Source organism: Podarcis erhardii (genome assembly GCF_964252035.2).
Source record: "Podarcis erhardii genome assembly, chromosome: 2".
NCBI lineage: Eukaryota > Metazoa > Chordata > Lepidosauria > Squamata > Lacertidae > Podarcis > Podarcis erhardii.
The window spans coordinates 72,659,040-72,680,987 of record NC_138498.1 but is presented as its reverse complement, the minus strand read 5'-3'; the positions used below and the strand labels follow the sequence as shown (position 1 = coordinate 72,680,987).

Below are 21,948 nucleotides of genomic sequence, written 5' to 3'. Positions count from 1 at the left end.
ACAGCCATGCCACACTGTTTGTGTGAACATTTTAAAGCTGGTATGATTAGGCAAATGGCAGTGGCAACATAGCTGGCCTCCATCTGGTGTTATCAGTTCAAGCAGCGGGGGAGGAAGCCGTTCAGCCGCCTGGGGTGCACCGTCCATAGGGGCGAGGCTCACCGCGGGCCTCCAGAGCCTGCCTGTCTCCTCCCACTCAGCCGCCCTACAGCTGGTGGGGAGGCAGTGGGCGAACCACTTGGGCAGTGTGGAGCCTGCGTATGCCCAAGCCACTGCATCTCTCCCAGGAGAGGGTCTGCGCGCACTGCAGACCCTGCGGTGAGTGTCGCCTGGCATTTTGTCACCCCCCTCATTGTTGACACCCGGGGCAGACCACCCCTACAACACACCCCTTCCTCCGCCTCTGAGTTCAAGCATGAACACAGCCTAAGCGGGAGCACAGCAGCCCTGTGTGCTGCCAAGGAGGCCACCTACAAGTATGAGTGAGACTTAGTTTAGTGGCACTGTTCAGCTCAGTATTCTCCAATGCACTGGCTTATCTGGGAAAACTTGTTCAATGAATGGCCAACGCTGGCAGTGGCACGTGAAAATCATGTAGTACTATGTATACCCAGACAGCATGACTTGCACACTGCTTCCAGGTTGACTTTCATTGACTGAAAAGATTGAGCTTTACTACATTCTACAACCTTTCAAAGCTCTGGAAAGCAAACACAGCAGCATCTCAGAGGCAAGATGGAAAGGTTCAGCCTTCCTCACCAGACATATATGGTTGACTGAAAGCAAGACACATTTTCACTCAATACATGTGAAACCCCTAGATACAAAATGAAAACTGTGACATGCCTTGGCTAAGTACTAACAAATGAAACATTCTCCCCATGAGAGAGATACCCAGTGACACAATAATATCTGAATCAAGTTAATTAAAGAGGCCTTATGGGAGCTGCAAATCTTTTGATTCTTTGAATCCCCAGGACACCATGTGACTGTACAAATATTAATATATTACACACTGTTGGATAATCATAGTTCATAAACTGGAAATTTTCTTAGGCAAGCAATTGCAGTCCTAAAAAGCAGCACAGTCAAGAAAGGTTTACAACAGAAAAAAATAATAGCTGAGAATTTCAGAGCAAGGCTGAGACAGTTAGAGCAGCAGCAATGCATATAGTTGCTCTTTTAACTCAAGAAGCCCAAAGCATGTATTAAATCCCACCATTTTAATCCTGTCCTCCCAATCTCCCTGAACTCTTACTGCTTGCCAGCCCCCCTGGTCCCAAACTATTTCCAAACTGAGGATCCTCAGCCCATGATTAAGTACCAGTTCATCTTCTGGGGCTAAAGAGCTGGAGGAGTCACAGATTTGGGCCCTGGCAGTTCTAGAACTGTTGAAATGCTACTGCTGATACTAAGACTTCAAGGGGTGCAAGCGTGACGATCTTTGCAACTGATGACTCCGAAAGAAACGGAATCTACTTTTTCATTTAACCTTGGGAAACTTGCCCTTCTGGTTCTTTACCCACAGACCTAATGCTATGTGAATCAGAGCAGAATGCACAGCCATTTTAGCTTCAACATTTCATAGCTTTGAAAGGCTGTAAGCAGACTTTTCAAAAATGAGGTGAGGTAAAACCTTTCTCACCACTGAGAAAGCAAACAAACCAATAAGGCAGTAGCAGAGTCAGGAACAAAAAAGACTGCCATTTTCATCCACCTGCCAGAGACACTTATTCGACAACACCAGTTTGAAAATGGATGAAGAGATACACAAAATAGCTTACAATTACAGATATCCTTCACTTCCTATATAATTTTTCAAAATCAACTATTACAAAAATGCAGTACTGCATTAATGAAATGGTTCATCAGTAGTGAAAAGGCTGCTGCCCAGTAGGAGAGCAATGCTTTGTATGCAGAATGGTCCTGAGTTCAATCTTCAGTTGAAATATCAGATAGGAATGCTCAAAAACACCACCGCCTGAGACCCTGAAATGTTGTCTGTAAAAACAGATAATGTTATGCAATACGAACCAATGTCTCAGTGAATTATGTGTGTAGAATGTATTAATTTTGCCTGCTTTCTGGGACAATTGCTTCTTCTGTTCACAGTTGCTTCTTGTGTTCCTTTTACACTGGTACAAAAATCACAACAATAAAAAATAGGCTGCCTCAGGAAGGGAGAGAGAGGGAAGAAAAACTGGAGGAAATGCTTCATAATCAATCAAAACAGCCTCTGCCTTGATATATGCAAAAGGAGAAAGCTAAATTCCTGTGATTTTAAGTACTCAACCAACCACATCTGTGTGTCAAAAAGCATCTGCAAAGCAACTGGTAGCTATATACCAATCTATGAAATAGCACACTTATCAAAGATGCCTCCAGTGCCGCTGACGCAGCAGTTAGTAATTGCTTTACTTAGCAGGAGAGCTGAAAAAGCTGCACTAAGACAGCAGCACTAGGTGAGATTGAACTAGATGTTCCAACTCAAAGTGTTGTCATCTCTGCAAGCAACACCCCACCCAACTGTACCTGACAACTGCCCAGTTTGTCTACATTTGAAAAGTAAGCTAGAGATGGATTGGAGAATTTGGTGCAGAAAAACTGGGGAGGAAAGGGGTAAGTACCCCTATTCACCTGCTGCATCTCCAGTCAAACTTTACTGATCACAAACTGACTAACAAGGCTGTATTAAATGCAACTGTCTGTGATGTGTTTGTTTACCTTGATAAGGCTTCCAGAAGAAAAAAAATACTGGCCCCTCAACCCACCCCCTGCAAGCCTATTAACTTCATTCATTCTTCATTCTATTGATTTAGTATCTTAAAATGGCACAACTGCAATGAACACAATACAGACATCTTTTGCATGACTGGCAACTCACTCCTATAAATGTTTACTTGGAAGGATCATTGAGTTCAACAGGACTTACTGCCAGGTCAGTACGCATTAAGACTGCAACCTAAACCAGTCTTTAAAACATAATCAAGGCTTTAGGTTTCTGTGCAACCCCATTTGTAGTCCAAAGATGAGAAACTGTGTGACTTATGAAAAATGCAGGAATTGTCCAATAAATTAAGTCACTATTTACAAAAAAAAAAAGTATCCACAGAAAATCATACCTACTAAGCAGTTTTTGTTTTTTTTTTAAGTTTAGGGGTACTCTCAGTTTCCTACTCATATTGAAATACTGCCCCTTAATGAGGCCAAAATGTTTAGGGGTAGGCGTACCCCTGCGTATCCCCAGGAAAAACGCACTGCTACTAACCATGATATACAGTTGTATGTAAGAGGGTTCCATAACTCTGAAAGCAGAATTAAACCCATCCTAGTCCCAGTGATTTTAAAGGCCTGGCTTCCTGCTACAGCTTCCCCATCCTATAATCACCAACCAACAGAAATCAATTTTATCGGGGCTGAACTTTTACAGGGGGAACTTCCAGAAAACAGAGCTAATAAAGAATGCCCCCCCCACCTGCACACGCACACACACACACACACATTCAGAAACTAGACAGCACAACACCTCTGTTATCTGAGAGCAGGTCTTCCAATCAAGACACTGAGCTGTCAATTATAACCGGCAAAACGTTCCTCCAGCAACCCAGCCCAAGGCAAAAGGACAACCCTTCCAGTTCATTAAGAAATACTTCTTGTGTGATTTGATGCCTCACTAGATCCCATTTAGATGTTCTTTGTCCTTTGGCTCCTGGAAAAGACCAAAAGGTCTGAGCACGTGCATGCGTACAGGTCTTTCTTCCCTGATTTGCAAGCAAGAAATGTAGGAAAGTCTGCCCACAGTGAGTGCAGATGTTTTCTCTGCAGTTCTAGGCTTCTTTCCCTTTGCTGTCTTAAAAAAATTGCAGCCAACACAGCACACCTTCAACATCAGCCCTCTCAATCAAGGCAACAGCATTTAGGGTGCTTTTTGGTGCTGTGCTGAAAAGGGCCATGGGACAGGCACGTGAATAAACAAGAAGCCTCAGGGCCCTGGCTAGTCACTCTTTGTCTTTCTCAGAATTAAAATAGCAACTTGAGAGGGAAGAGGGTGGCCTGAAGGCAACAAGGATCACTGGTGCTCAAAATTGTTTTCATTCACTGGTACCTTATGCCTGAAGCAGAAGCAAACACATAAAGACATTGGATTTTTGTACAGGAGGGGGGGAGGGAGTTTAGCTGGAGGGTACAATACTGATGCTTTACACAATAGATATTATACTAGAAAGAGCAAACCGCTCTGAGTAAACAGACTTACATTTTATAACCTTAGCGCATGTCGGCATCAAGATATTCACACAAAACAGTGTTAGCCTGTGTGGGTCCACATATTTACACATCCCCCCCAAGCTGAAGGCCGCAACACAAGTCTCTTCAGGGCCTCCTTTTACAAACAATGCTGCTACTTCTAAGCGTACAGGCAAAAAGACTTCCGGCCTACTGCAGTGCAATGTACTGTACTGACAGAGACTGCTTTGCAGCTCCTTCCTGAAAACTGAATGCATCTTAGAATTTGAACTCATTGCCTCGTCATGGGCGCACTATTGTTTTCACCTTGCTGTACTTCCCCACATAAAGCTGTATACATTAACATAGCTAATATCAGGCTACTGAGAGCTGGAGGCCAACCATTAACTGATTTTGTTAAAATTAAAATTAAATATTGCCCCTCAACTAAGAATCACAGAACAGTTTACAGTATAAAAACGCAAAAATACACAACGTAATAACAAACAAAACAATAGCCATCCCCCCCATACAGATTATTATTAACATGAAAAGCACACATTGTAAAACACCTCTCAATTTTCACGGGCAAGCTAAAGGTTGTGGCTTGGGAGCAAACCAGAGGGAAAACCTAGCCTCAGTTCAATGTTGGGATCACGGTATCCCTTTAAAGGGATCCTGGGGGCAGTGCTTTGTCCTGATGTCCAAAAAGGGACTGATGGGCCATAGCTCCCCAAAATGGTGGTCTTAAGGGTGGGGCCACCCTGATTTGATGTACATGATAGGGTGACCCTTAACCTTGTCAAGCATCTGTCAGCAATTGGGCTGGTCGATGTTAGGATACACACTCAATGCTGATGCCAAAACCTGCTAACAGCTGTAATCAATAAAGTTGTGGCCTGTAAAATCCCAATACTGTTGTCTTGTGTTTTGTTGCAACTAATATCATAACTGCCCCGTCCCCGTTGTCTTGTGTTTTGTTGCAACTAATATCATAACTCCCCCGTCCCATATGGATCTGCACTGGGCCTGGGCCAGCAAAACATGTCTAGGGCTGAAGCTTCCAGTTTACAGATTATCTCTTCCTCATGCTTGTTTACCATATAGAGTTCTTCCAGTTATAAATTCAGGGATAATTATTCCCTTAGAGAATTATTTTCAGCTTTGAAATTTTGTTGGAAGGCTACAGGTAAAGTTCATAACATTGTCTATTGTCTATTTTTAATATTGCATTGTTATGTTGTTATGTACTCAGTAGTATCTTGGGAAGGGTCAATCTTGGCTGCCATCCAAACAACAGCTTCTGAGGAAGTACTGAAACAAAAATATATGCCAGAGATTTTAAACAAGATTATCTATACTACTGGATAACAACATTAACTGTATTTCTGCATGAAATTTGTACAGTAAATCTATGGATGCATGGGATGCACAGGCAAACTGTGTTACCCAGCATCCTGCTAAAAAAAATCATTTTGTGCAAAATGTGCAAAAGAACCTCACAAAAATAATAAAAAATAGAGAGCAGGGAAGAGTTCTTTCTCTATAGGTTGCATTAAAATGTAAGTTTTTCTTTTGGCTATTAGCTGAACTTTGGTCAGATCACACAGAGAGGCCCCTGATAACAACAAAAATCTGTTCACATACGACTGAATTAGAAATCTCTCAAAGTTGCCCAAGCATACAAACAAGTTCCTATCTCCCAATGGATTTGTATTCGTAATTTGTTGGAATAATATTACAGTGGTGCCTCGCAAGACGAAATTAATTCGTTCTGCGAGTTGTTTCGTCTTGCGATTTTTTCGTCTTGCGGAGCGCGGATTCCCTGGGTATTAACGGTTGTAAGAAAAAGGAAACAAACTCGCAAGACGTTTTCATCTTGTGAAGCAAGCCCATAGGGAAAATCGTCTTGCGAAGCAACTCAAAAAACAAAAAACCCTTTCGTCTTGCGCGTTTTTCGTTTTACGAGGCATTCGTCTTGCGAGGTAACACTGTATATGATTTTAGCAGGAATGATATAAAGGATTTGGGAATAACTGACTGTTAATTGGTGAAAGGAGGAAAAGTAAAGTCACATTACAGTATATTAAGACAATTGACAGGACAAAAATTTTAAAAGAGGGAAAGGATTTGCTGAAATGGATAATTGACCTAGAATACAAAAAAGGGAGGTGTGAGGAAGTCAAGGAAATAAGCTAATGAAAAATTAGTAATGAGGAGATCTGATGTATTTTTTTTCTGTGTTTTTATTTTTGTTTAATGGGTCCTATTTCTTTATATATATATTCTGATGTGTTGTTTTGTTTTTGTTTAATGTGGTATTTTTACTTTTTCTTTCTGTAATTTTTTAAAACTTTAATAAATATTATTTTTTTAAAAAAAGATTTGTATTTGTAATTTGAATCAAACAGAGAATGTAATTCACTATGTACTAAAATATCCCTCATATGGTTCGTCAAGGGGAAATACTTGAGAAATAACCTAGCTTCAATAACCTATTTTGATTAATAAATCATCTGCTTATTAGAAGATTTGTCAATAATTGTCAGTGCTGCATGCCTTAGCAGCAAGGAAATCTCAAGTGGAAGAAATGGAAAAGATCAGGGCAGTTAATGTAGGGGACTCCTAAGCAGATAAGAAATCTGTTTGGTTCAGTTTAAATTGAGATGTTATTGTTCTAGATCTCCTTCCCTTGTTCACACACAGTTATATTTTAGTAATTTCTGTGATGAAACTTTTATACTGAACCTTTATCTACTTTTATCAACGGCTAGTATAATATGACTGATGAATGAATGACAGGTTGCCGTGCATAATTTTTGCTCCCTGAAACATCCAAAATCTGGAGAAGTGAGTATTCTGACTGGGAGTTGTGTTCCAATCCACAAACAAATTTGGGAATGTCAGATCAAGCTGGTCACCTGCAAAAAGTGGAACAAACAAATTCCTTCTCCATCCCCAGCTGACACATCACCAAAAACCTCCGATGACCTGCTAGCAGTTTCATATATATATACGGAATAGCATGATGTAAAGAACAGAATCCTGTGGGTCCTCATAAGGCAGTGGCCCCACACCTACCTTCTGAAAACACCCAGTCAAAGCACAGTACTTCCTAACCCTAAACCAGTCAGAAATCCAAGGAGGATGTCATAGCCAATGGTATCAAAGGCCAGAAAAGCCAACAGGGATGCAGTCTCTTTCTATGGCTCATGGCAGAGGTCTTCCACCAAAGTAAGGCTGCTTCGGTCCCAAGCTAGGCCTGAATCGGATTGGAAAAGATCTACGGTAAATAACGTATCATCAATATCATTAAATTTCTTTATTGCTTTCCAAATTGTTCAGGCCTATAAAGGCTGATTGTTAGGTTAGCTTTACCTAAGCAGAACTTGTGTTGACTTATAATAAATCTTATTTTAAGTAAGGTAAAAATCACAATGATACAGGCATCCAAATCTGTATCACGACTAACAGGTGCTTTGTGTATACACTATACTTTTAAAGCAAATTTGAAACACATTTCCCCTCTCAAAGAATTATGAGCACTGTAATTTGTTAAAGGTTGCTGGGAATTGTAACTCTATGAGGGGTAAACTACAGCCCTCAGAATTCTTTGAGGTGGGAAATGTGCTTTGAAGGTATACTGTGCACGCAGCCATTCCTTATACACAATACAACCAAGCCGTACACCCGTCCCTCCCGAGATCGAAACCTACATATGCTTAAGTAACATGAGAACTGGGTCTAAAAAGATTATGTCAGGGGAAACCTATTAATTTGTGTACCAGCTGCCTCACTTGGGCAAGCTGCTTTAGTAAACCCAGGAGTGCCACCATTTTCAGTCTCCTGCAGAGCTTCTTAATGTACTCTGTGTGACATTTCCAAGGATTACAGCCAGCCACTCTGTAGTGGAAATTATTGCATCATATGGACAAACCACACAGCATCTTCTTGTTAAGAACGATTCCTCCCCCAATATACACATGATCATATGCAAACAAAACTGCAAGGTGGACAAAGACACTGCCTACGTCTGCTACCTGTGTCTATCCTCATTCTCGCCCTCTTTAAAAAGGCTTCCCTCAGATAATATATTTTATAAATCCTAATTCTTTCTGCAAGGTTGAATTATGTACAGTGACAAGAACTTCTGCTTTATCAGGACAGTGTTTCTACTAGCTGCCTGGTAGTGACTATTAAATTGGAAGAGCTCTGTAGCTGACTATGATGCAGAGGCCAGAACCGTGACTGATGCAAGCAGTGTCTGCGCCACTCTGATAAGAACATTAGATGTTCCTGAATAATCTTGTCTTTCCTCAACATTAAAGCTGGTATGTTTACTCTTTCTGGCTTGTATGAGAGAGAGAGAGAGAGAGAGAGAGAGAGAGAGAGAGAGAGAGAGAGAATACCATTCATCATATCCATTAGAAGTGAAGGAATTGCCAAGAAACAGGGTAGGATAACATTTCTTTCTACTATCCACTGTGCTTCTTTCTGTACATTTGCATTGTTGTGGCAGAAAGCCAATGGTAAATTACTTATCAAACTAGAAGTTACTCATCCTAGTCTTGGGAGGTGAAGGGGTTCAAGCTTAATTTCTTAAATTTTGTTTATACAAGGAGGGAAACTTCAGCTTGGACTTACTTAAAATACCCGTTCCATGACCCAAGGTTATGGACACACTCTAAAACCAGAAAGAGACATCCTTTGAAAATGCACCAGAAATTGGAAGAAAAAAGATGCACTACTATTAATTCCCCATAGCAGCAGCAAGGCACTAGGAGATTATGCCTCCTCATTGCAGCATTTCTAACTGAGATGCCTATAAAAGTTTTGTTTTCTGGAAGCACAGAGTGCAAGGACTTAAACAATCAATTTTATTAGATGACCCTGAGTTTTAGTCTTTTGGCAGAGGGAGAAATCTGCTCCCAATCAACTTTATTCACACTGTCTTTCCCCCCCTAAACAGCCTCAACCAAACACATTAGACTATCGTCAGAAACAAGGTGCTCTTTTTATGATGGGGCAGAGAGATCTGCACTCAGTATTTATTTATTTGTCATTTATTATTCAAGATTTATTCCGCTCTCTTCAAGTATCAGGGCATCTTATCATAAAATATTAAAAACAATATGAAGTAAATAATACATAAAATATGTTAAAAATAGCAAATCTATAAAAGCAACATAAAATATAATCCAAGCAAAAGAGATCGCCAGGAATATAAAAGGTCTTTGCCTGGTGACAGAAAGACATCACAGTGGGTGCCGGGTGATCTTCTGGGAGTGTGTTCCAAAGCCAGGGCTCCATCATTGAAAACGCCCACTATCCAGTAGTGACCCACCAGAGCCCAAATGGCCAAGTACAGACAGACTCATGTGGAGATAGACAATCATGCACAGTATAGAGCCACTCCATGTATTTGTATTTGGGGAGACTCAGCCAGATGGGCGGGGTATAAATAAATAAATTATTATTATTATTATTATTATTATTATTATTATTATTATTATTATTATTATTTTTCAGAAGGGATGGCAATTATAGGAGATAACTTTATAGAACTTTATTATAGGAGAACTCTTGGGGGATGCAGTAGGGAGAAAAAGACCAGTGAACAGACCAAGGGCCATGCACACAGGGATGACTCTACAAAGCACTTCAAATGCCAGAGTTACTTTGTTTCATCTGTCACTACAGTCTTATCCATTTACAACCTCTTGTAAATAATTATCATGCTGGTTAATGAAATTAGGAATGCGAACTGTGCCATCTTCATGCCTTAGCACTGCACTTGTCTGAGTTTTTACATTACATATATTGTTTTATTTAAGCCTTCTATGCCCATCTAAACAAAGACTAACAGCAGCAGTGAAAGAGTTGATTCAGCTTGCAAGATCACCTCATATATGCCCACTTGACCGCTTTGAACTGTGTAACTGGCACTGTTACAGATGCCACATAATACTCATTCTATGCTTATAAGAAATTGAAATTGATTTTGAGAGTAGCAGCAGCCACACTTTGGAACTCCCTGCCTTTTGACATCCAGACCTTTAGAATGTTGGCATGTGCTTTAATCTGGATTTTAAGCTTATTGTGGATTTTAACTATTTTTGAATGTTTTAAATGATAATTTTATTTCTTTTTTGTAATAAACTTAAATGCAATACAAGTGGTATATAAATCTTGTGAAATATGTAACATATATAAATAAATAAGATGAACACACTGGTTTCATATGGAAATTTGTAGTACAAACCTACATCCTTTAGGCCAGGGGTCAGCAAACTTTTTCAGTTGTGGGCCGGTCCAGCGTCCCTCAGACCATGTGGTGGGCCATTTTTGGGTGGGGAATGAACAAATTTCTATGCCCCACAAATAACCCAGAGATGCATTTTAAATAAAAGGACACATTCTACTCATGTAAAAACACACTGATTCCTAGACCATCCGTGGGCCGGATAGAGAAGGCGATTGGGCTGCATCCGGCCCCCAAGCCTCCGGTTGCCTACCCCTGCTTTAGGCTATTTTTGATTCAAAATAGTCACAGGACCTATAAAAGTGACATTTGAAAATCAAAGCTTAAAATTTCTTGTTTTTATAGTCCAGTTAACACAGCAGCTCCTTTGAAATAAAGGCAGATGTCTCAGACATGACTAGTGAATACAACTGGAAATGTCATCTGTTTTAGTCTAAAATGCCTAATATAATTCCCGATTTTCTGTTCTCTTATAGCTTTGCTCATTAACACAACTACTTCTGCTGGCTCAACATACTTAATCTCTGCCTGTTTTTTTGAAAGCGTGAAGAAAAACAGCTCAGTTTCGCAGACAAGAAGTAAGGAAAATAAATAGTTCTCTTAATACAACGCCAGAGATGCTTTTAAATCAGTCTAGTGCCCTGGACATGGAGGCACAGGGTAAGACAATTGCCTCTACCTGTAGAATGTATTAATATCTCATTCCTTCTTAATGAAAATATGCTGAGAGTAATAGCTTAACCGAGACTGAATAATGATTTTCAGTGAGAATTCTGGGGAACAAGCTACAGATACATACAACTGCATGTAACAATACCTCAGCAGCTTCTTCTTGTAATGAAAAGTGATTATGGAAAAGGGTTTTTTTTCCTTATATCCCAAGAAAAAATTATTTACAACGATCAGACTACTTCCTCCTTTCAGGTTGCTGGAACCAATCTGTCTTAATGAGCCATTAGACACCCTACCAGGCTTTGCTCCTCAAATGTTTCCACCCAAGATGGGTCAGCGCTGGCACACAAGTGGTAGGCCATGTATCTCCACATAATGTGGAGCGGGGGAACAGATGCATTGTCTAACATTATTCTGCTGCCATTCCCCACTGCAGTTAATTTCCCCGCTATGCGGCTCCAGAATGCTGAAGTTTTGTTATGTACATTTTCATGTAATGTGCCCTTTAGAGTATTTTCTTTCTTTCCAAGTGTTTTAAATGAAACGTTTCAAGTTACAAACTGTCAAGATTTGCAAAAGCAAAACAAACAAATCACTGAAGAGCTACAGTATGTTGGGGGGGAAACAAGGAACTTTCTTTCATTTGTAGAAATCAAATTTCACTTCTTAGTATTTTAAGTTATATTGCAGTATGCATCTGGAGCTCTTTTTTTGCACCTCAGAACACTAGAAATACTGGATTTATAGCAGATTTACAGTGCAAGCAGCTATTTGCAGATCCAGGTATGTACGTATATGGGTATGCCTTGCAGAAACTCTGATTCACACCATTCTACACCAATGTACTTAGTTTGCAGAGATGCAATGACTAGAGTGTCTAAATGGTGAGCAGATATATATATCACTGGCTCACCTGTGAATCCGTCGCTATGGAGTCAGACTTAAAACAGCTGAACATATTGCGGCTTGTCAGTTAAAGCCACCTAGGTTTCAGTTTTCAAGTCACTAGTGCCAATGGTTGACATGAGGGGTTCTGCTGATACAAATATGAATTTGCTTTTAATTAGAAACAACTGGGATAATTTTAAGGGCAGATATCACAAATGCACGCTTCAACAGCTGCCTAAAACTATGCATTTGGAATCTTGGCACATCTGGCTAGCCTTGTTCAAGGCTCTTCCCGCTGCCCTTGGCAAAGCAGCAATTGCGAAGACGAAAGCATGCTGTTTTTAATACATCCAAAGTTGTTGCCTTTGCTTCCTGCTGCTTTAATTACTTTTCACCCCCATGTTCCCTCTCCCACACAGAAAGCCACACGCCTACATCCTTTGAAGAAAGCGTAATGTTTCAATCTGAAACGCCCATACTGTTTATCATACCTCTTAAGCGTTGCAGAACTCCTGCTTAGTCTTGCTCACTCCTTATATCGGAGGCAGAACATGTGGATGACACAATCTAAAGAGGACTGTCGGTAGAACTAATTGCCTTATTCGTTGTGAATAATCTATCCAACACATTTTTATTAGCACTTGCTTCATCTTTTTGTTTAGTTGAAACACTCCTTTCATTATTCTTCCCCACTCTGTAAATAAGAGGAAGGAGCAATTGGAACTGTTTGCACATAAAGCAACCTTAGATGTTATCAAAGGTTCTGAACAATTGTACACTGTGTTAGTGGGGATAACTTGTTATTTCTCTTTAATAGAATGATAGCAGAATCCTATACTTCTCTATTTAGAAATCAGTCCTGCTCTGCTGAAACTTACTGCCAAGTATCTGGGTGTATGGCATTGCAGTCAGAGAAATGAAGTTGAGAAATATGCCATTATGTAAAAGGCTTGTTAGCCTGCAGTTCCTTCTCAATAAAAGAAATGATAAAAATGAGGGGACAGAAAATAAATACCGAATTAGGAAAGACTTAAAAGAACAGGTATATTTAGAAGTTAGATACTGCAGCAGATATAAAAAGAAAGCCAGATGCTTATTTATTTCTTGAATAAAAGAGTAAGAAGATGAAAATGCAACAAGATGAAATCTCAGTTAGCGGATACTGCCCTCTGGAATTCAACGCAGCAAGGGGAAAGGGTTTAGTATAACTTACAAAACCATTCACAAACATTTTCAGACTGGTTTATAGTTTATTACAGCACCGGTAAGGCAAACTATGCCTTACCAAGATGGTGTGAATGGGTCAGCTCCTGCAGAGGAGCTCACTTCAACTTTGCTCATCCTGACCATTTTTTACTGCCATGCTGAACTCAGCAAAGGTTTGGCTTAATGTGTTGTCCACACCCAGGCTCATGGTAGCCTCCTCATTGCCTATGGACAGCAGCCAAGAAAAAACTTTTAACAAAATGTTTGATAAAGGATGTAAAGAGGGTATAATCAATTTGAAGAAGGGCATTATCAAGGCAAGCTTAGGCCATAAACCATGCTTTTTAAGGGGATAAAATTCTGCCCACATATATAACATTCTCCTTTGCTGCATCATGTCGGAGTAGGTTAATTCTGAATATAAACAAAAAATAATCACTGGCCAAAAGTCACATCAAGAGGACAATAGTTTGCATCTAAGCTGCGCCTCCATTCACACAAGGAAAGGAGTGATTTCTATCACCCCCCCCCCTTATCTACAGCCCCACCCCCATAACATCCTTTCCTGAGAGTTCCCTAACCCCCGGCAGCAGATTTCTGTGGAGCACAATGTGCTACAAAGCAAAGCGGGAGGCAGAAAAGCCATTTTGTAAAAGTGAATGCTATTCCATTTACAGAAGGAAAGAGATGTTCGAAACCCATATGAATGAATAAAGAGTTATACAACAGCACTTTCAGTTGCATAAAAACCTATCATCGCTGCAGTCAACTGCTATAACACAGGGAAACACAAAAACCCGGCCTAACATCAAAGTTGATGTTTAATCCTTGAAACAAATTTTAACAAGCATGTTTCAGATTATTTTTATTATTATTTTAATCACACAAAAAGTGATCTGAAATCAATTTTATAAGAAATTCTGAAAAAATATGCAACTATAGGAATATATGGTTAAAAAAGATCAGGTTAATTCATACTGTTGTTTAATGTGGGTAGTAAGCTTCCTAAATCTCCATTAATTCTCCATTGTCCATATGACATTCTCCCTCTGGACAATGGAGAATTAATGAAGGTACAGAAAGCTTACTATCCATATTAAACAACAGTATGGGTGGCACCCCTGTTTCTTCTGCTATTGATGTGGTTTTTATGATTATGTGTGCTGCTTCTGGCTTTCTCCCCCAATTTTATTGTACTTTCATTCTAAACCAGCTTACATTGATTTTATTATAGAAAAACAGGATATAAATGTTCAGATAAAATTTAAAAGCCCTCTTTATACTGAACCAAAAATGTCACTTTTTGTTCTCTTCCTTTTTTACATTCTGTGGCTGCATCTAAGGCTGATGTTTCATTCACTAACTAGTATGGCTTGCTATAGAATCATAGAGTTGGAAGGGCCCCGGGGGTCATTAGTCCAACCCCCTGCAATGCAGGAATCTCAACTAAATCCTCCATGACAGGGGGCCATCCAACCTCTGCTTAAAAACCTCCAAGGAAGGACAGTCCACCACCACTCAGAGGAGTCTGTTCCGCTGTCAAACAGCTCTTACTGTCAGAATGCCCTTCCTGATATTTAGTCAGAATCTCCTTTCCTGTAACTTGAACCTATTGGTTCGGGTCCTAGCCTCAACTGAACAGATGTAAGAGTCAGCAGCATTCTTCTCTAAACTAAAACAATTAAGCCTGACATGATTCAAAAGTGATGCTACCATAGTTGGGAAAACAGATTCTACCTGGGTTCAGAATGAGCAATAGCTTGATTAATCAACTATCTAAGCACAGAGCAATGAAAGAAAATATGGTTCCTCTCATGCAAAGAAAAATTAAATGCCAAGTGGGTGTAAATACCTTGAAGATTGCACTTAATTTGTAGTTCCCTAAATTATCAACATTCCAAGTAGCAAAGTAATGTCAAAGGATGTTCATAACCTTGCTAACACTCCTAAGCAAATCCATGCTCAAGCATCATGATTAATTATCAGGCATTGGAGAACCTGGTAAACACAGCACTTAAAGCATGCACTTGTGGAATAATTTAAATCAACTCATCATACTTCCATGGATGCAAAAAAGTTTGCTAAACTGTGTTTAACACAGACTGGAATACAGAATCTGAGCTATTTAAACAAGCAGTGAATCAAGTTTGGGAAGGATCCCAATAATTTTCTAGTCCTACCATCAGCTGAAAAAGTAGAGGATGATTTCTCAAACCTCATCTCCTCTTCAAAGAGACTCCTATTTGCTTTAGATGGAGCTTCTCCCACCCAGCCACCCATGAAAACCACCAGTAAAACTCACTCCCATCTGAATTATTTCTTCCCTGGCAGAAATAATTTAAAACTTTATGCCCCATGTTCTGGATTGGGGGCTCTACGCTGGCAACTTATGTTTTAAAACCCTGCATTTAGGGGCACCGTTGTCTGTTTGGCCATGAGATGCTTCTAGTTTGGCCTTTAGGTGGTTCCAAAAGTATCTAGGAAACTTGTTCTTTCAATTAACCACCTAACTGAAGCAAAGTTGCGACAAAAAACTATGCCTCTAACCCTGTGGAGTGTAGCAGTGGATAACAACTGTTCTTTATCATCTTTATGGTCACCTTTAAGGATCAGAAAATGGATTGTTATCAAGTAGTCATTTAACTGCCTCTTCTCACAGCCTAAATAGTCTTGATCCTTAAATGTTTCTAAATCTTTTCCACACTGCCATTTTCTTCGGCTTGTTAGCATGCTTCTTAAATTGGAAGTGTTAATCCAGTGTGGCCTAATTAATGGTAAATTTTACAATTACTCCTTGTTACTTCTGCAAACTCATTCTGCAAATGTATAAACTAACTCACATGAAAGGCTCGTACTTTATTTAGAATTATTTTTGACACAAGACCTACCCACCTTGGAAGAATGGCAGATACAAGTAATAGACTATATGGAAATGGCTGAAATGACCGGCAGAATTCGAGATCAAGGAGAAGAGCAGGTGGAAGAGGACTGGAAGAAGTTTAAAGTTTACCTACAAAAACACTGTAAAATTTTTGAGTGCTGAGGACATTGAAAAGGAAAAGAAGGGGTTCTAGTGACTAAGTTAAACAAGACTACAAAGGGAGGGACTAAGAATGAAAATGAATAAGAATGATCTTGCTGAACTAATTATTACATAGAATACAAGATCGGGAGGCGGGTGGAAGTAAGGAAAATAAGGTTTTGAAGGGTATAATTGGAAAGGGAGCTTTTTTTATGCTAAAGTTTCCTTTTTCCCCCTCTTTTTTTTGTCTATGTTTTTTTTTCTTTAGTAATGTTTGTGGATCTTTATGTTGGAATGAAAATTTGTTCTTTTTTGTTCTCTTTTTGTGTAAAAGTCAATAAAATATTATTTAAAAAAAAAATAGAATTATTTTCACCAGAAGACTGAAGATGAGGAGGCAAAGGAAATACAAATTATGGTATTAGAACCACACTAGAGCCTTTTTGGGGAGAAACAAAGTAGCATACAAAACTTCTGCACTCAAGAATCTGGACCAACATGTGTATTTTTAAAAGTATATTATAATCAAAGAGATCCAAACTGACTTTGTAAAAGCATAACTGGGATCATCAAGCATAACTATGCATAAATGATTCAGAGAAGAAAAAATGTATTTTATATACTGCACTGGTTATTATGGTCTCATCAACACTACGCATTTAAAGCATTGCTATACCACTTTGAAAAACCATGACTTCCCCCAAATAATCCTGGGAACTGTAGTTACTGTAGTTCAGAGAGTTGTTAGGAGATCCTTCTTCCCCTCACAGAGCTACAATTCCCAGAGTTCCCAAGGGAGAGAGATTGGTTGTTAAAACCACTACAGTGGTACCTCGGGTTAAGTACTTAATTCGTTCCGGAGGTCCGTTCTTAACCTGAAACTGTTCTTAACCTGAAGCACCACTTTAGCTAATGGGGCCTCTCGCTCCCACCAGAGCATGATTTCTGTTCTCATCCTGAAGCAAAGTACTTAACCTGAGGTACTATTTCTGGGTTAGCGGAGTCTGTAACCTGAAGCGTATGTAACCTGAAGTGTATGTAACCCGAGGTACCACTGTATTGAGAACTGCAGCTTTCCAAGGGGAATAGGGGTCTTCTAATGATTCTCAGCACCGCTAACAAGCGGTGGTATGGTACTGCTTTAAACATATAGTGCAGATGATGCCTTAAGCAGATAAGCAAATGAAATCTATTGAGATATATGTTGAGGGAGGCGGGGGACTAATTCTGTAAATTAGCAACTTTGTTTTATCCACCTAAATGTTCACTGGAATCTAAAAAGCAAAAGAGCCTACAGATTATCTCCACTACAAAAAAAGGCAACAATAAATTCAAGAAGCAAAGCTTTCGTCCTGTCAGTCAATCAGAAAGCTAAAGGAATGATAGCACTACTAACGTTCAACAAATGACGTTTAAGGAAAAGAATTTCCTGAAAATAGCCTTCTGGCTTAACACCAAGCCATTCATTTGCAAAGGCGAGAATTATACGAGGCATCCAAAGAAGATTTGCCCCAAATACATTATATAACAGAATCCACAGAAATATATTACTGTTCAGAAAATGATTTATCCTTCATTGTTAGCCCTTGCATTCTGTCCCTGGATATTAATAGTTAATATTTTTCCACCTTGTAAAGTGACAGAGTAGTAGGGTTGCCATGTGTCCTCTTTTTCCAGGACATGTAGTAGGGTTGCCATGTGTCCTCTTTTTCCAGGACATGTCCTCTTTTTCTGGGGTAAAATATCTGTCTGGGTGGATTTTTTAAATTTGCCAAAATGTCTCTGGATATACTTTCTGGATGAGACATAGACATAACTGGTGGCTGAAGACTTGCTTTCCTCTTCCCTTCTCCTGCCCCCCTCAGCAATGTATCACAGCTTCTATAGCCTACATATAGAAGGGGTATTTAAAATGAGAGTCGTCATAACATCCTTTTTTTTTGCTCTTCAAAGTATCACAACTCTACAGGGTAGTAAACCAGAAGAGACCATTGTTAATAGATCCCCGCCCATGACTGTGTTTGTGTGCGTGCGTGTGTGTGTAAAAATTGCATTCATAACAATATATTGTCTCTGGTTTGCCCTATAAATTACTTTGTGGCTTTAAAACTACAATAATAAACACATGTGCTGACATGATGTCAGTTCAACATCCCTACAGTGCTGATGCCTTTTTTAACATGTGGAGTTTTTTTGGGAGGGGGAAGTTATTAGGTTGTTGTTGTTTTTATTTTGATTATGTATTTTCTGGTTTTATTCTGTGAACTGCCCTGAGACCTGCGAGTAAAGGATAGTATATTTGTTAAACAAACAAACAAACAGGTTTGAAGCATTTTATGATAAAGGCAGCTCAACATACTTATTTGCTTGTACAGTCGAAATATGGAATCAGAGGCCTGCTCAGTGTGGCTGCTCAAAACATCTTCTGTGGCATCAACACTTCACATGATAAACAATAATCAAGCCCTTCAAACTGGTCTCTTTCAAATTCACAAGCATCATATTCCACAATTAGGATTACTTCTTTATCTAAAATAGTCACTCATATAGTTCACCAGCCCGGATTTGCTAGGTTTTTTTTGCTAATTTTCATTTAAATGAGTGAACCTGTGATTCTTCAGAGGTTGCTGCAGCAATTCTCATCAGCCCCAATGAGAAAGCCCAATGGTCAGAATCTGGAGGACCAGAGATTTTTCACCCCTAATATAAATCCTCCTAAATAACAAAGAAAGGAAGCAGAAGTTTCCCGAGCTGATTTGTTTTGTGACTTGCTAGAACAAAAAGTAAAATGGGCAAATTATGAAATATGCCGACAAATACCATACTTTTCCGTTTATAAAGTAGTTTTTTCCCCCTTTAAAAATAATGCCCAAAAAATGGGGGGCGTCTTATACATGGGTAGTGCATAGGGTGAACGTTTGACTGATTGCTGCCGTGGCTGTTAGCCACTATTGTGCATGTTATTGGTTGCTGCGTCAATGGGTGGTGTTGATTTGCTGACACTGCGGCAATTAGGCATGCAATTGGCAGCTTCTGCCAGCGAGGGGACAGACGGGAGGCGGATTTTGCGAGACGTGCTGGTGAGCAGAGCAGCCCCCCTAAAACCCTCCGCAAAAAAAAAAAAAAAGCTCAACAACTCAGGGCTATCCTCCACAAAAAGAGCTTAACAACTCTGTGCCATCTCCCCCCATTCTCTTAGAGTCCCCCAAAATGGGGGCTTCTTATACATGGGGGTGTCTTATAGACGGAAAAGTACAGTATGTCATTTGAATTTATAGATCCTTTTGTGTATTCCCAACCTTTCTATACTGTTTAATAGTATTCAGAAAAGTCAGTTTCATTTATCTAAATGGAAAAGCATAATGAACATTCATTGCAAAATATATTTCACATAAAGTACTCAGGCAAATATGCATTAACAAAATCGGGACATAATTCAAGCGCAGCTGCTGTACAAACTCCATTAATTTCAAACTCCATTGAAATAAATGGAGGTTGAGCAGTAACAGTGGTTAGGGTAATGCATCTTTAATTATATGTAAATAATTTTGAAATGAAAAAGGGCAGATAGCAAAACATTGCAACAAATAATTCATCCAGTTTAAATCACAAATGAAAGGCTGTGAGATGAAGGATAATATATTATGTTATCTCCCTGCTTGAGAGATGCTCAAGTGAGTTAACATTATATAAGGAACTTGTATAACTAGAGAATCTTGTTAGCTGGGCTATCGTACTCATGTTCAGACCAGTGGGGCGTGGGGGCAAACCATACTGAACTAGTTTAACAAAATGGCGTACTCCACCCTGCCTCGATCAACTTACCTCACATTCTCTGCCCGCTCTATTGTCCCTTGCACCTACTGAAGGATTCAAAGCAATGCAATGATTTGCTCTGTGGGCTTCCCACAATAATATATCAAGGAAATACACCTATGTTTGTGTGACTGCTCTTCATATATTTAGGTATTTTTTAATTAAATAGCAGCCACAGAGGCAATCAAGACAATGTGAAGGGTGGGTCCCTCCTTCCCCATGTCAAAGCCCACTACCCTCAAAAACCTGCTATTTGGCACAGGAGATGGTAGATTTGTTGGAAGTGCAGAAAAGGGGTTAACTACCCGCACACTTCCTGCATGCCATAGTTTTAATACTTGTGGCCTCTCTCCTATCACACTATTTAGCAAAATAATAACATAAAAATGATGATGCAGTTTATTTATATGCTGCTTTTCAATGCAAATGCCTGCCAAGCAGTGAGCAGTGTATTAACGTAGTACATGCAACAGAGTACAATAAAATACCATATATCAATCAGTAAGCAAAACCATTTAATAACAAAAGCACCACATTGATTTAATAAATAATTATGATGATAAGAGTCAGAGGAGAACCTCGCCAGACTAGAAAATTAAGGGGCACTCTCACCAACCCTATATCCTATCCCACACATTTAGGCGCTAGAGACCTGACCAAAGAGAAATACTTGATTGGTTTTAAAGTATAGAAGAGTAAGAAGTACCCCAGTTTAAGAGTACCCTAACTTAATCTTATCAAATTTAAGGGGTTAGAATTAAGGAACATGAATTACAATCATGTCGTTCACATACTGTCTAGCTTGGCCCAAAGTCTGGTTATGCAACCCTGATGTATTTTTCATACAAATCAAAGGACTGGTGTCCAGGGAATGTGGCCAAGAACTATTTGGGAGCTGCTACAGTTGGTTAGCCTGTCTGCAAGCTGAAGACAAGTCTTTTGAGTGCCACATACCTAACAAGGAGAAAATCAAAGGTATTTCAGGGGAGGTTTGTCAACACAAGAGATTGTAACCAATTTTCCCCAGTACCAAATATTGCAGAATGAATGCTAGGAAAATGTGATATCACTGCAGCAGAAGAGATAACCTCAGAAAGGATCTACGGATCCCTCACCATGAATAAGTAACAACTCCAGATTTATTTCACAATAAAGCATAATTTAAAACCACTCTCTAAAAATGTCACATCAGAGGACCAAATCTGGACAACCATAACATCTGAGCTCTTCAGATGCTTAGTTTTATTCCCTATTCTACTCAACAGCCAATGGAAAGATTCTCTTCTGGTGCTCCTGAATTTCACAACCATCAAGCCTCAAAGCTATCTGAGCCCCATTCACACAAAAAAGTCTGAGTATATCAGGCTTCATGCAAGTGTTAGCAATCTTTAGCTATCTTTAACTTCAACTAGCAACAAGCCTGTTGACTGAAGCAAAACTGTATCACTTTTTCTCCCTTCCCTTTCATACTTTCACTTTCTTTTATTCTTATTGCAAAAGGTAGAAAAAGATTCACCATAAGAAAACTTAAAAAGAGATTCAAGAATAGGATCAGATGAAGGAGCTAAAATGTTTTGGTTGACAGAATTCATTTAGAAAAGTTAGTTGCAGTTTAGCCAGGTGTACACAACCAAGCTCTCAACAAAATTGCATATGCACCTATGCTCTATTTGATGACATGACATTACTACAAGCACTATAGTTCCCCAGTCCTCTAAACCATTCTCATCCCACCTTCATCACATACACGCATCACTCAGTGTTTCAGATCTCAATAATTATCCTCAAATGTTGAATTCCAAACTCCCCTTTTCATATCACACAGTGCAAGGAGGCCCTCACCTGAGTTATGACATAT

General features: G+C 39.5%; 1 protein-coding gene across 4 annotated transcripts in view; it reads right to left on the bottom strand.

Moving 5' to 3' along the window:
• Nucleotides 1-21,948, bottom strand: part of BSN (bassoon presynaptic cytomatrix protein) — a 203,895-nt gene that overhangs the window by 154,716 nt on the left and 27,231 nt on the right. The window lies entirely within an intron of this gene.